This window comes from Zosterops lateralis, assembly GCF_965231275.1.
Source record: "Zosterops lateralis genome assembly, chromosome: 1".
Taxonomy (NCBI): domain Eukaryota; kingdom Metazoa; phylum Chordata; class Aves; order Passeriformes; family Zosteropidae; genus Zosterops; species Zosterops lateralis.
Window position 1 is genome coordinate 41,254,652 of NC_139762.1, and position 11,743 is coordinate 41,266,394.

Consider the following 11,743-nt stretch of genomic DNA (forward strand, 5'->3'; position numbering starts at 1 on the left):
GTATTTCTTGATAAATTCTAAGTGGAAAAAGAGCCAGTTCTGGGCTCTTTAGTACAAGAGGGATATGGAGCTCCTGGAGTGGGTCTAGGAGAGGGTGACAAATTTGATTATGGGACTAGAACACCTCCTTTAGGAGAAAAGACTGAAGGAGCTGGGCCTATTCAGTCTCAAGAAGAGATGACTGAGACAGGACCTCATCAATGTCTGCCAATATCTAAAGGGGGCTGCCAAGAGGATGGAGCCAGGCTCTTCTTGGTAGTGCCCAGAAATAGCACAGAAGCAATGAGCACAAACTGATGCACAAGAGGTTCCTTCTGACCACGAGAAAGAACATCTTTACTGTGCAGGTGACTGAGCACTGGAACAGATTGCCCTGAGAGGGTGTGGAGTGTTCCTCACTAGAGACATTCAAGAACACTCTGGATACAATCCTGGGCCATGTGCTTTAGGATGGCCCTGCTCAAGCAGGGAGTTCGGAATACTGTGGTCCCTTCCAACCTGGCCCATTCTGTGAAAAAAGTATCCACACAAAAACAGTTTTATTGAAGATGTTCTGACATATTGAAGGCTTCTGTTCACACACTTTTAATTTGGAAAATGAAATTTGTCAATGAGGCAATTTATGAGCTACCACAAAGAGGTTTTTTATGCTGTAATATTAAACTACTCTTTTATACATTAAGTGTTCAAAATTCATTACTTACATCCTTGCAAAAGATAGTAGGGTTGCTTATTCTAACTGGAGAGTGTACAGAAGTTCTGCTGTCACTGGTGGAATTGTACCCAAGTCATATCCTTGTTTAACAGTCTTTTGTTTCAAAGATTATAATTAGCACACTTCCTATTGCTCCTAAAATCCCACTAATACAGCATCTGAAAGATAATTAGGGGAAATCAGAAAGCAAATTTTCAAATCAGTGCATAATATGCATAGTGAAATTAGCCACATAAATAAAGGTCAAGTATGATTCAAACTTAGCAATAGATATTACGTTGCCACTGTATTGAATTGATTTAATAATTGAGGGGTTTTATGGTTCTAAATGTGTATGTTTGATTCCCATATGAATACTGGAGTGACTGTCAGCCAAGAGAATAGATGAAATGTATAGATCAGACTGACCAAAACAAACAGTCAGTGGTGTAGAATCATGAATGTTCTTGAATATCTTGGAACCTATGCTATTGCTTGAACTAATTTACCCATTTATTCATTCTTCTACATTATATATAAAGAATGCTTGGATGTAAGCTCAGATAGAAGATGCTACTTAAAAATTCCCTTCCATATCAACTGAGTTTTTATATATCAGAAAGACTGATGAATATGAAAAGCTTAGTTTTGACAACCTGGAAAAAAAACAAGGTTAAATGCAACCCCAAATATGGCTTAGCATCGAAGTTTATGACAATTGTAAAAAATATGCTTTTAAAAGAAAAAATACTGAATATTTAATACTGCAAATACATAGTATGTAGAATTATGCCTGAGGGTTCTTTTGCTATGTTGAGTGAATTTAATTTAATTTTAGAAGGGCTGAAAAAATAGTATACAGTACACACTTTTCCAATCTGCCAAGTTTTTGTTATTGTTGTAGAAAAGCAGAGAGGAGGTTGCACAAGTAATGAGAAAAACCTCAAAAATAATTTAAATTGGAGCACAGTAATATGATGTCCACTTTGCAAGCAGCATAGCAGAGAGAATTGCTACACTGAGAGTAGAAGACATTTCATTCACATAAATATTTTTACTTACACAAGAGAGAAAATCATTATCATCAAGCCTGCTCTTACTGAGGTACCTGTGAAACAAATATTAAATTAATTTTTCATTTAACATTATAAATAAATTTTAAATACTCTGCTGCATTGGAAACGAAAAAAGCCCAACCCTCAAACCAAACATACAAGGAAATCAACTGAAACAAAAACCCAAGACCCCTCAATGAAGAAGCTTTGCTGAAGTCGTGTGTTTTGTTCAAAGTTTGTAATTTTTAAGGGTCTAGTAATTCAACTTGCACCAATGTTGTAATGCTATCTCCACGTGTGTTAAGTATTTAAAAAATCTTAATGGACTATAGAAAGCTGGAAACAATTTAGTGAATACTTTGTTTAAGAATCAGCACTAAAAAAAAAAGTACCTTATTTATACTCTGTAGATTATTGCTTATACAATAATATCTTCTATAAATATAAAATGTTATGCTTGTACAAATACAGGAGGTAAATCAAGTCATTTGTTTGGAATATTGAAAAGGTGTAACTCTTCTCAGAGTTGTACCCTTTTCCTTCCATCATGCATGTCTGCAGCCAATCCTAGTAGCTGAACTGCATTACTGGTAATGCCTGGTTTCACTGAGACTTACTCTGTGTAATTTATATGCTCCTCAATACATTCAATAAACATTGGCTGTTCATTCAGTTAACCTGCATTTCCTTTACTCGTGCAACAGAACTGGAATGACTGGACATACCCAAAATGATATTGTGCAATATAAGATCTACAATAGTTTGGAAATACACAAAATTTTTTATGTCCTCTTAACAAAATTTGAGGGACCTCATAGAATACAAAGATTTACCAGCATATTCAGTCAATCTTTTGGAATCTATGTAAATATTTATATATTATATTTTTTTTCACCATGAAACTAGATAAAAAAAGGATATTGATTACCCTCTATTTTTATCCTAGTATTTGTAACAAGGTAATAGCACCATTTCTCTTCAGCATGCTTCAAAAGTCAAATATTTTGACACTTCAGATTTTTTAAATTACCCATTATGAAGGTATTAATTAGTTCCTTGCTTCATCAAATATAACTAGCTATTTGTACAAGCCTAGATAAACATCTAATTCTGTATTCATAAATAAAGGGATTATATATATGTCAGTGAAGTGCTGTATGTAACCTGCTATTGTGTCATGTAACCCTTGGGGCATCTTCCTTTATGTTCACAGTCAGATTTTGATGTAGAAGTGAACTGCATATATGATTCAAATGGGCTCCAGGCAGATGCTCAGATTTTTTCTGAAAACATATAAAGGCTTCAGGGAAACATCTTCCTTTGGCGATCATAAAAGCACCACTTGCATATTTCCATATGGAATAGCCTTAGAACCTTGTTCACAAACAGGGAGAACTGAGACGCAAACATGAGTGGTTCTGGCACCATAAGGACTTTGGAGATAATGACTGTGAGAAGGTTCTTGTGTACATAGCAACGTGCTACAAATAATGGAAGATATCTTACTATTCTTAAATGTTTGGCAGGCTCTGCTCTGATCTTTTATAAAGCTAGATATTAATTTTGGACTTGATAGATCTTTCCATAATTGACAATCATCTGTAATTACAAGTTATAAATGCTTTAGTCTAAAGCATTTATTTAGAAACAAAAAGTGCATATATATTTATAAAATAATAGTATTAGTAAGGTAATGGATGGTACCACTTATTAATTTGAAACTGTTGGTGGTTTCATAGCTGCTTTATGAGAAAACTGCTGCCTTTGCAAAATTATATTAGGAAGTTAATCTTATTATCACATCATAACCACTACTAAATAAAAGCTGGTTTTGTTCATCTAAATTTTCATTTAAGTAATAATGATGGTGGGCTAAGGGTGGGAGAAGGTCCTTTTTAAACCAGCATCCAAACCCATGGGTAAATGGAGCTGCATTCAAATATCTTTTTCCACCTAGATCCAAGGTCAGTATAAATGGAAGTGACACATTTCTTTGTTTGTATTGCTGAAATTCAATTTTTTTTTCCAGTTTTGCAGGGTCTCTCTTCTATAAAATTGGTTATATGCAGTCATTGTTTTCTGTGCATCCCCTGGCTTGTTACTTCCAGGCTGGTTCGCATTTCAGATTTTGTGATGCAATGTTGCTTTGTTTTCCTTCTTTTCCTTTTCCCTGCTATTCTCTTCAGAGACAGAGAATCCATCATGCATTCATGTACTTCAGGTAAGGCATTTTACTTGTCAGTAAATTCCAGTTTAGAGGTCTAATTGAAGTCTTCATGGAGCTTTCTATCATGTTGTATCCTATGTAGCAAAGCAATTTCAAAGCTTGTAAATACATTCTATTACCTGCATGATGCTCAGGACAACCCTTCCCTTGGAACATTACTACTTTTAAAGATTTACTTTCTTTGTCAGACCTTTCATGCATGATGTTGAATAATGGTTTTTCTATGCCTCCTAACTGTATTGCAACACCAGTTCTGTCTTTGATTTTCTGTCTTAACCTTTTCTCTAGGTGTGCTACATATTTCAATCCTTAACATTATTTCCCCTTGTCTACCCATCTGCTTATTTTAGCTGCTTCTTCCTCTCTGCTGGATTCTGTACAGACTTCCCATCCCCCTTGTCCACTCCTTTAAACTCTCCCCCATAGCTCTGTCTATCCTCTCAGTTGGTGCATTTGTGACCCTTCTGTTCAGATGGAACCCGTCCCACCTATATAGGCTCCATCTGTTCGAAAATGTCCCACAAACCTAAAAGGGGACAGAGGAAGTTCTCCTCTACAGAATTGACGTCACTAGGTGGAATTCTCCTGGGGTTCTGGCCCCTGAGCATCAGTAGCATCTACGAACAATAAAAAGGCTTCTTGCTGAAAGGAATTCCTGGGAACAATGTTACATTACCTACCTATTGCACATATATTTCCCAGGACCTGATCCAAAGTTTAAGTCACTGGGGATTTTCCACTGATCTCAGTGGATTTTGGATCAAGCCTTCATTTCAGAAACACATGCGTTCAAAGGATGGGTTTAAAAAATAGCAACCTCTGCCAAGACAAGGGTGTTTAACAACTCCAAAACAATTCTCTTTACTCAAAAAACTGGCAACTAAGAAAATAAAATATTACAGAGTTACTTCTTTTGGATACTATTCCTAACAATATTTCTATGTATATTGAGATTTAGTGAAATTAAATCTCACAGATATGACAGAACCTTTTTTTGGTGAAGTGATTCTTTTGGTCATTTTCCAAATGTTGCTCAATATCTGCAGTATGTAAAGTATTAAAATCTCCTTGTGATCTGCTCCAAGGGACAAGAAAAGCTGGAAACAGATAAAAGCAAAAAACTCCCTAAAATGGAACCTGCTTTCAGCCCTGATAAAATCTGTGATTTTTTTTTTTTCTTTATAGCCTAAGGAGAAAAGTTGTATAAGGCTATTGTGTGAAGCAAATATTTTGCTGTTCAAAATAAATAAGGGCTGAAATCTGAAAATTTAAATGTGCCAATGAACAAAAGTAAAAATGCGGAGGGAAGACTAAAATTAATTCTTGGCAATTATTACTCTACTCAGTTGTTGAGGTGCATTTAAAAATGGTTAAAAGACAAGAACCAGAACTGCTCTATACTTTATTTTTGAATAAGCTTCCTTGCAATGATGGTCTCTCCCAGCTTTTTGCAAGGTACAGTAGCTGCAGCTTTGTTTATCTGGCCCCTACACAATATTGTCAGGATGCATTTCCATTTTCCAAGTGACTGCTGCCACTGTGCCACAATCTGTGCTCATTTCTCGAGCAGCTAAACCCTTTGACACTGTGGTTTTTAATTAAAATTACATTAAACTTAATCAGCCAGAAAGAGGCTGCTGTAGAAGGCAGGTTTGATCGCAACCTGCAAAGGGCGCTGGGGCTGCCAACTCGCTAAAGATGTGCCGGCAGATGCCAAGCTGCTCGTGTGAGCCCCATGGTCACAAAAATGCTATGAGAGGTCAGTTCTGTCTTCACTTTTTTCTAGCACTGTCACCAAACTATAATGCGTGACAACTTTTGATAAAGCTCAAGGAAGAGAAAGAAATACATTGCTAATACAGAAAATGCACTCTATTCTTTTCTCTAAGAATTGAGGGTCATAGAAAAGACATTTGAAAAAATGTTATTTGGTAAATCCTGCAAATGTTAGCCCTGTATGTCTACTTGCACTTTTAAGAATCACAATATATGCAAGGAGGTATGAGATTCGGCCTTGTGATATAAATAGTCCCTCATTCCCTCAAGATTTTTCCTAGAGTTTCTTTATTTTTTTGTTCTTGTTTGGCTTTGAAGGGAGTAATAAAAGAATGAGCAGGCCGAAGAGTGCAGGATGACAATCAATTTCTTTGTAGAACTACTGATATCATAGCACAGATTAATACTTTTTATCTGAAAATAAATTAAAGGTGAAAGTAGAGTTTTTGAATACCATTTATAACATTTTTAGCTGTTCAACAGCAGCCAAGAGCAGCTATAGAGTTTCTTGTGTTTATCACTGAATGAGAGTTAAATGTCAGGATATTACTAATTATACTATTTTAATATATACAAAACTTAACCAGCTGTCTCTGTCATCCTCTCCTCCCCTCTGCTTCTCTCTCCAATATGTCTATTGTTTAGATCTGAATGAACAGGAAAGGTCCCAGTGACAGGATTAAGAAGTCTCTGAAACCTATTCCCATCTTCTTGAGTTCTGGATTTTATACCCATAATCTAGAGGGTCATGGTGGTTACAACAACCATGTTTCATGTTTGAAACTGTCGAATCTTCAAAAATTGTATTGCTTTGCTATTGTGTACAGGAAGAGTTAAAAAATGTCCAGGAGTCTTTTGGTTTCTATTATACTGTATTAGACCCACTAACAAGGTTTCTAAAAGCTTCTAGACAATATTTTAGTGTTTAACTTTATTTTTATTTCCTTATGCAGACTATTTCATCCTTCTATCTGCAACTAGTCATTCAGGAATCACTTGATTTTTGCTGAGAGAATTTATGTGTTCAAGGGAACACATACTGACTGGATCTCACGATTGACCAGAATGTGACGTTTCACACAGTTTTCAATTGCATATGCCTGGAAATGTGTTTACAGAAACCTGGAAAATCAGGAACAAATTGGTCAAATTAATGAAGGAAAAAGGGGAACAGCGAGATGAGAGATGTGATGAAATCTGAGTCTAGCAGATTTAAAATTAGCGAGAGGAGACATCTGAAAAGAGAAAGAGAGATCAGGAAGAAAGGTTTCCCAGTGATTTAAGTGGCAGGATAGCAAAGTTATTTTCTTACTTCATAACTAGACATACTAAATACAGTGAATAGCAGTTACTGTTTTAAGATCTACTATAAACTATCAGAAAATAAATACATTAACACTCCTATAAATTAGGAATAACACTAATTAAGCCAATGAAATCAGACTGTTCTAGGAGAAACAGGAATGCTTTTTTTTCAACTGCTCACTCAATGAGAAAAAAAGAGCAAAGTACTTCGTGCTTGCTAATTACATTTGGTAGAGGAAGCAATAAAATATATCAGAAAAATTAAACTCATCCTGTGTGACACAAAAGCATAAAACAGAAATGATGGAAGTAAGAAACAACTTTTAAAGTCTGGACATTGTGGGTTGTGTTTTTTTTTTTTTTTTTTTTTTTTTTTTTTTTTTTTCCTGAGTCTAGGATTTGTGGACAAGCAAAAAATAAACTGTGATAGTTTCATCATATTATGTCTCAAGTGACTGGGAAACATTTTCTTTTCCCTTATTCTTGCAATCTGCACTGTAACTTCCTCTATTTTTTTGCCACATTATGTATATAGTTTTTATATTTTTGAGTGGTTTTTTTGTGCTTTGGAACTATTCCTGTAACTCCAGCTTTTTTAATAATTTCCCATGACTAAGCTTTAGCCCTGAAATGAAGAGACAAAATGTGGAAAGAACTATAACAGCAAACATCCCTCTTAATTGTTTGGGTTAAATAGGCATTAGCAGCAAACATGAACCAGTTTTACACCTTACTAAATGGTGTTTATTTCATTGTATCAACTAGACTTGGTAATGCATCGTGTGCTCAGTTTAGAGTAAGATGCATGGCAAGAAACACTGCTATTCTGCACGTGGAGCTTGGCCAGTTACTTAAAAGGATTAGACAGTGGGATCTCCACAGTTAGCAGGGACTGGACCCAGTAGTCAAATATTACCTTCTACTACAATGTTCTTAACAAGCAAGGATTAAAAAGCAGACAAAATACTCTTTCACATTTTAAGTCATCTTTTAAGCTACTTTCTATGTAATGAAATCTGCAGTAAAGCTGAGGATAATAATCTTTACTGATCACCCACACAGCTTTATTTGGAATAGTAAGATGTATTATTTATAAAAAAAGAAAAAAAGGGTAATTCCAGGAAAAGTAGAACTGATGTCTCCTGGTTTTTCTTTGCATATTATCAGTAATTAAAACTTCTTTTGTGATAGGTCTTACTAAATAACATCATTTTTTGTGGATTCTCTGGTATCTAATCTTAGCTGAATTTACACTGCAGTCTTTGTCTTGCAGACCATAGTCTATCACATTGCACAGATGCCTTGTTTCAGGCAACTTGCTGAATTTATAGATTGTCTACCCACTACTTGATGTGATTTTCTGTTAATGAATTGCAAAGTAGTGATGGACAAAGAGCTTTACACTTAGTGCAAGGCAGAGTACCTGCACATAAATTCTCCAGGCCCATGGAATGGCACAAGCCACGCTACCCCCACAGGAGAAACGAGGGAGTCCAGAATGATGTGTACTACGTGATGGGATAAAGATGGCATACATGGCAAAGGGCAATTTGATATGGGGAATTTCTACCTCTTGTATAATTGGAGAAACCTTAGAGGTGTGATTGAATGAAGGCAAGGGTGATGGATACAAAAAATGATGGCCTCTTAAACTAATGTGTAGAGAACCCTGCCAGGAATGGTTCATGTCTAGACCTAGTTAACCAGTTATCAGGCAGTAGGAGCAAATTAGAATTGAGCCCTTGGGGGTCAAGTGACTACAAGCTAATTAAATTTATTATAATTCAGAAACCAAACCAAATTAATACAAATATAAAAAGTATGACTTCCGACTGGCCTGCTCTGATGCCTCATGAAGAAGATCTTGGTAATGTACACCGAAGAAGGCAGCTCTTGTGCAGCTCTGGAGCTCAGGTTATGAAAGAAAAATCTAGAATTTGTTCTGCCTAAAATCTGACATTCCAAAAGGAGAATAACTTTTTTCCTCCTAGAAAATGCCCACCTACCAGTTGCACTAGTAACATTTGAAGTGATGATTCCTCCTGAATCAGAAAAAGTACACTAAAGACAGGATTAACATCAATATTATTAGCACTCCAGAGACAAGACACACATTTTTAAGAGGCTGCACTTTAAAGGGACATCACACACGGATATTAATATTATGATATCATTTGCATTATTAGCATGTCTCCAATCCAACCACTGCAAACAGCTGTACGGCAGGGAACCAAGTATCTCATGGACCTGCACTTGCACTAAGCAGGCTCCTGTAAGTAAAACAGACAGTGAAACACAAGCACAATTATTCTCTTGAGGTGGGATACCCAGTTTTTATTTGGTATCAGCACGACACTGCGTAAGGGATGGGCACACATCTATATAATGTGGCAACTGAGCTGCAGCTGATGAGAATTCAAGTTCAGCTGCCTCAGCTGTTACAGGCAGGATAAAACTTCTTACGAGCATGTACATAAAGTTGTAACACACCAGAAAAGATCACAGGCAGAAAAACGGGTAGTACAGCTCCCCCAAACACTCATGTCCAGTCTTCATCACTGTCCACACAGAAGAAAAATTCTGGTTCATGCTGCCTTTCAGTTTGAGTTCAAGCACATACAAGCCTGAGGTATATACAGGTAGCATGTGACAGAGGAACTTCTCCTAGAACATCACATGCCAGATTGGCAAATATTGTTTGTAGGAAGCCTCAGCTCAGATTGTAGTCAGAGTGTGGATGCTGGAAGAAATGTGGGTGCACAGAGCCATCTTGATGAACAGCCTCTTCCAGCCTCAGTTAATATAGTGCCACATGATCAATAACAGAATGACTGGTGCATTGAAAGAAGGATTTTTAAAATGAAAGGTTAAAATGCTTCCCATGCTATAGAACTGCTGATGTGCATTGCTGTGTAATGCACAGCATGAATATCTCTCTCTCCTCCCTACAATTTGCAGTGTCCCTCTTTAAAAGGCAATGCCATATCCATTAATGTACCAGTTCATGATCAAAAGCAACACTCAAAACCTACAATGTCTCCTACTAATTTCTCAGGAGGACTTTTGCCTTCTAGCTCTGTTCTCTGGCCTGAAAAAATCACTTGGCTCTTTTAATAGTTCCAATGGGAAGTGTTACTTTTGATTAAGCCTGTGTAACACATTTAACATCCAAGAGTCAACAACATAGCTTATGAGTTACTGATTTCTAAGTTTATCAGACTTGATGCTAAACCATGAAAAAAAGGACACGAATTATGAAATGGCAAATGTAATTTTTCATCCATTAATGCAACAATGTGAGGTGCCTCAAGGCAATGGAGATGGTTTCTGGTGGCCAAATGTACATAATTTGTAAGATATCCACAATAAATGAAAGAATTAGTCATCATATTGAAAAATACAGATAAATACCTCTGCGCCAGTAAAGACAAAACCTTTGTTAAATAACTACAACTTCCACATGGCTGAGTCTGCCACTGATATATCTTCTGACTGGTACCATATTACATGAGCAACCCCACTAATTTCAGTGAAATCAGGCAAGAGGTGAAGTCCTGCATAATGTAAGGACAAAGAAGATCCCAGTATTTACTAAACGAGAAGGGTAGTAATGACCTCCCATAATGGACAATTCCACTTTAAACATCTTTGAAGATAACAGAAGTGAAGTCCAGGCTGTCATTTTCTGTACACATAAACTGATACAGAATTTTACATCTTTTTACTACAGAGAAACATTGATTTAGAAGACACCATCTTAACAACAGAGGTATTCTGCCTGGAAATTAAATGAAAGATGCCACAGGAAAAAAAAGTAAAGAAAATGTACCTTACAGAACTGGATATAGAACATATCTTGTAGGACTGTCTTCTTTTATGAAGTGTAACTTACTGTTCATAAATTCACATAAGAGCTTTGATATTTTTCAGTGAAATTTAGTAATGTTCATGACTTGAGAATAAGTGCAGGAAGGAACTAAGCTGAAGATAACTAAGCACATTCACTCTTCAGAAACTATCTGGAGAAAACAGTAAAAATCCAATAAAAACAAATTTTAAAAACCCCAACTCAATTCCAAAGCAAAATTACTTAGATTATGTTTTTCACTTTATATTTTTTCTATTTTCATCTCTCACTGCTCTTTTGCTTTACAACTTTCTTGTTTTAAGCCACTGTAGGTGTGCACTTTAAATTTTGTGTTTAACCTTTTGCAAGTCTAGAGACATGTTTCCATCCAACAAAGGAAGACACATAGGACACATCTGGACCTATGACTGTACTTGTTACATCACCACTGATTAGGACACATAAGGGTCTATCACACCAGGAGTGTCCCTGGCAGCACTGGGTCATTGCACTCAAGGGGTTAACTGATGGCATTTAATATACTTATCTGGGGGCAGAGGTTCAAGGCTGGAAAATACTTCCCCTCGTATTACCATTTGGTCAATTAGCAACCTTTAGGCCAGAGCTGTGTGTTCATATTCTCTCGTAATCCTGTCAGGACTCCTTATGCATTCACCAGTAATGGAGTCCTGTGACTAAAACCTTTCCTGGCCAGGGTAGCTGAAAGACCAGCTTCTGATTCCTCACAGAAACTCTCCTATAGGCAATAAAACAGCAGTTATATCACAACTGCTCAAATGGCAAATGTGAAGTGACTGCTCCAGTATAAGATGCTGCCT

At 36.4% G+C, this 11,743-nt stretch overlaps 1 long non-coding RNA gene across 1 annotated transcript in view; it reads right to left on the reverse strand.

The window, feature by feature from the left end:
* Positions 1-783: 783 nt before the first annotated feature.
* LOC310915990 overlaps positions 784-11,743 on the reverse strand; it is a 43,661-nt gene continuing 32,701 nt past the window's right edge. Inside the window, exons 3-4 of the long non-coding RNA XR_014591241.1 lie at positions 1,757-1,802; positions 784-873 (exon numbers count right to left, since the gene is read on the reverse strand). This is a non-coding gene — a long non-coding RNA (uncharacterized lncRNA). The remainder of the gene's footprint in view (positions 874-1,756; positions 1,803-11,743) is intronic.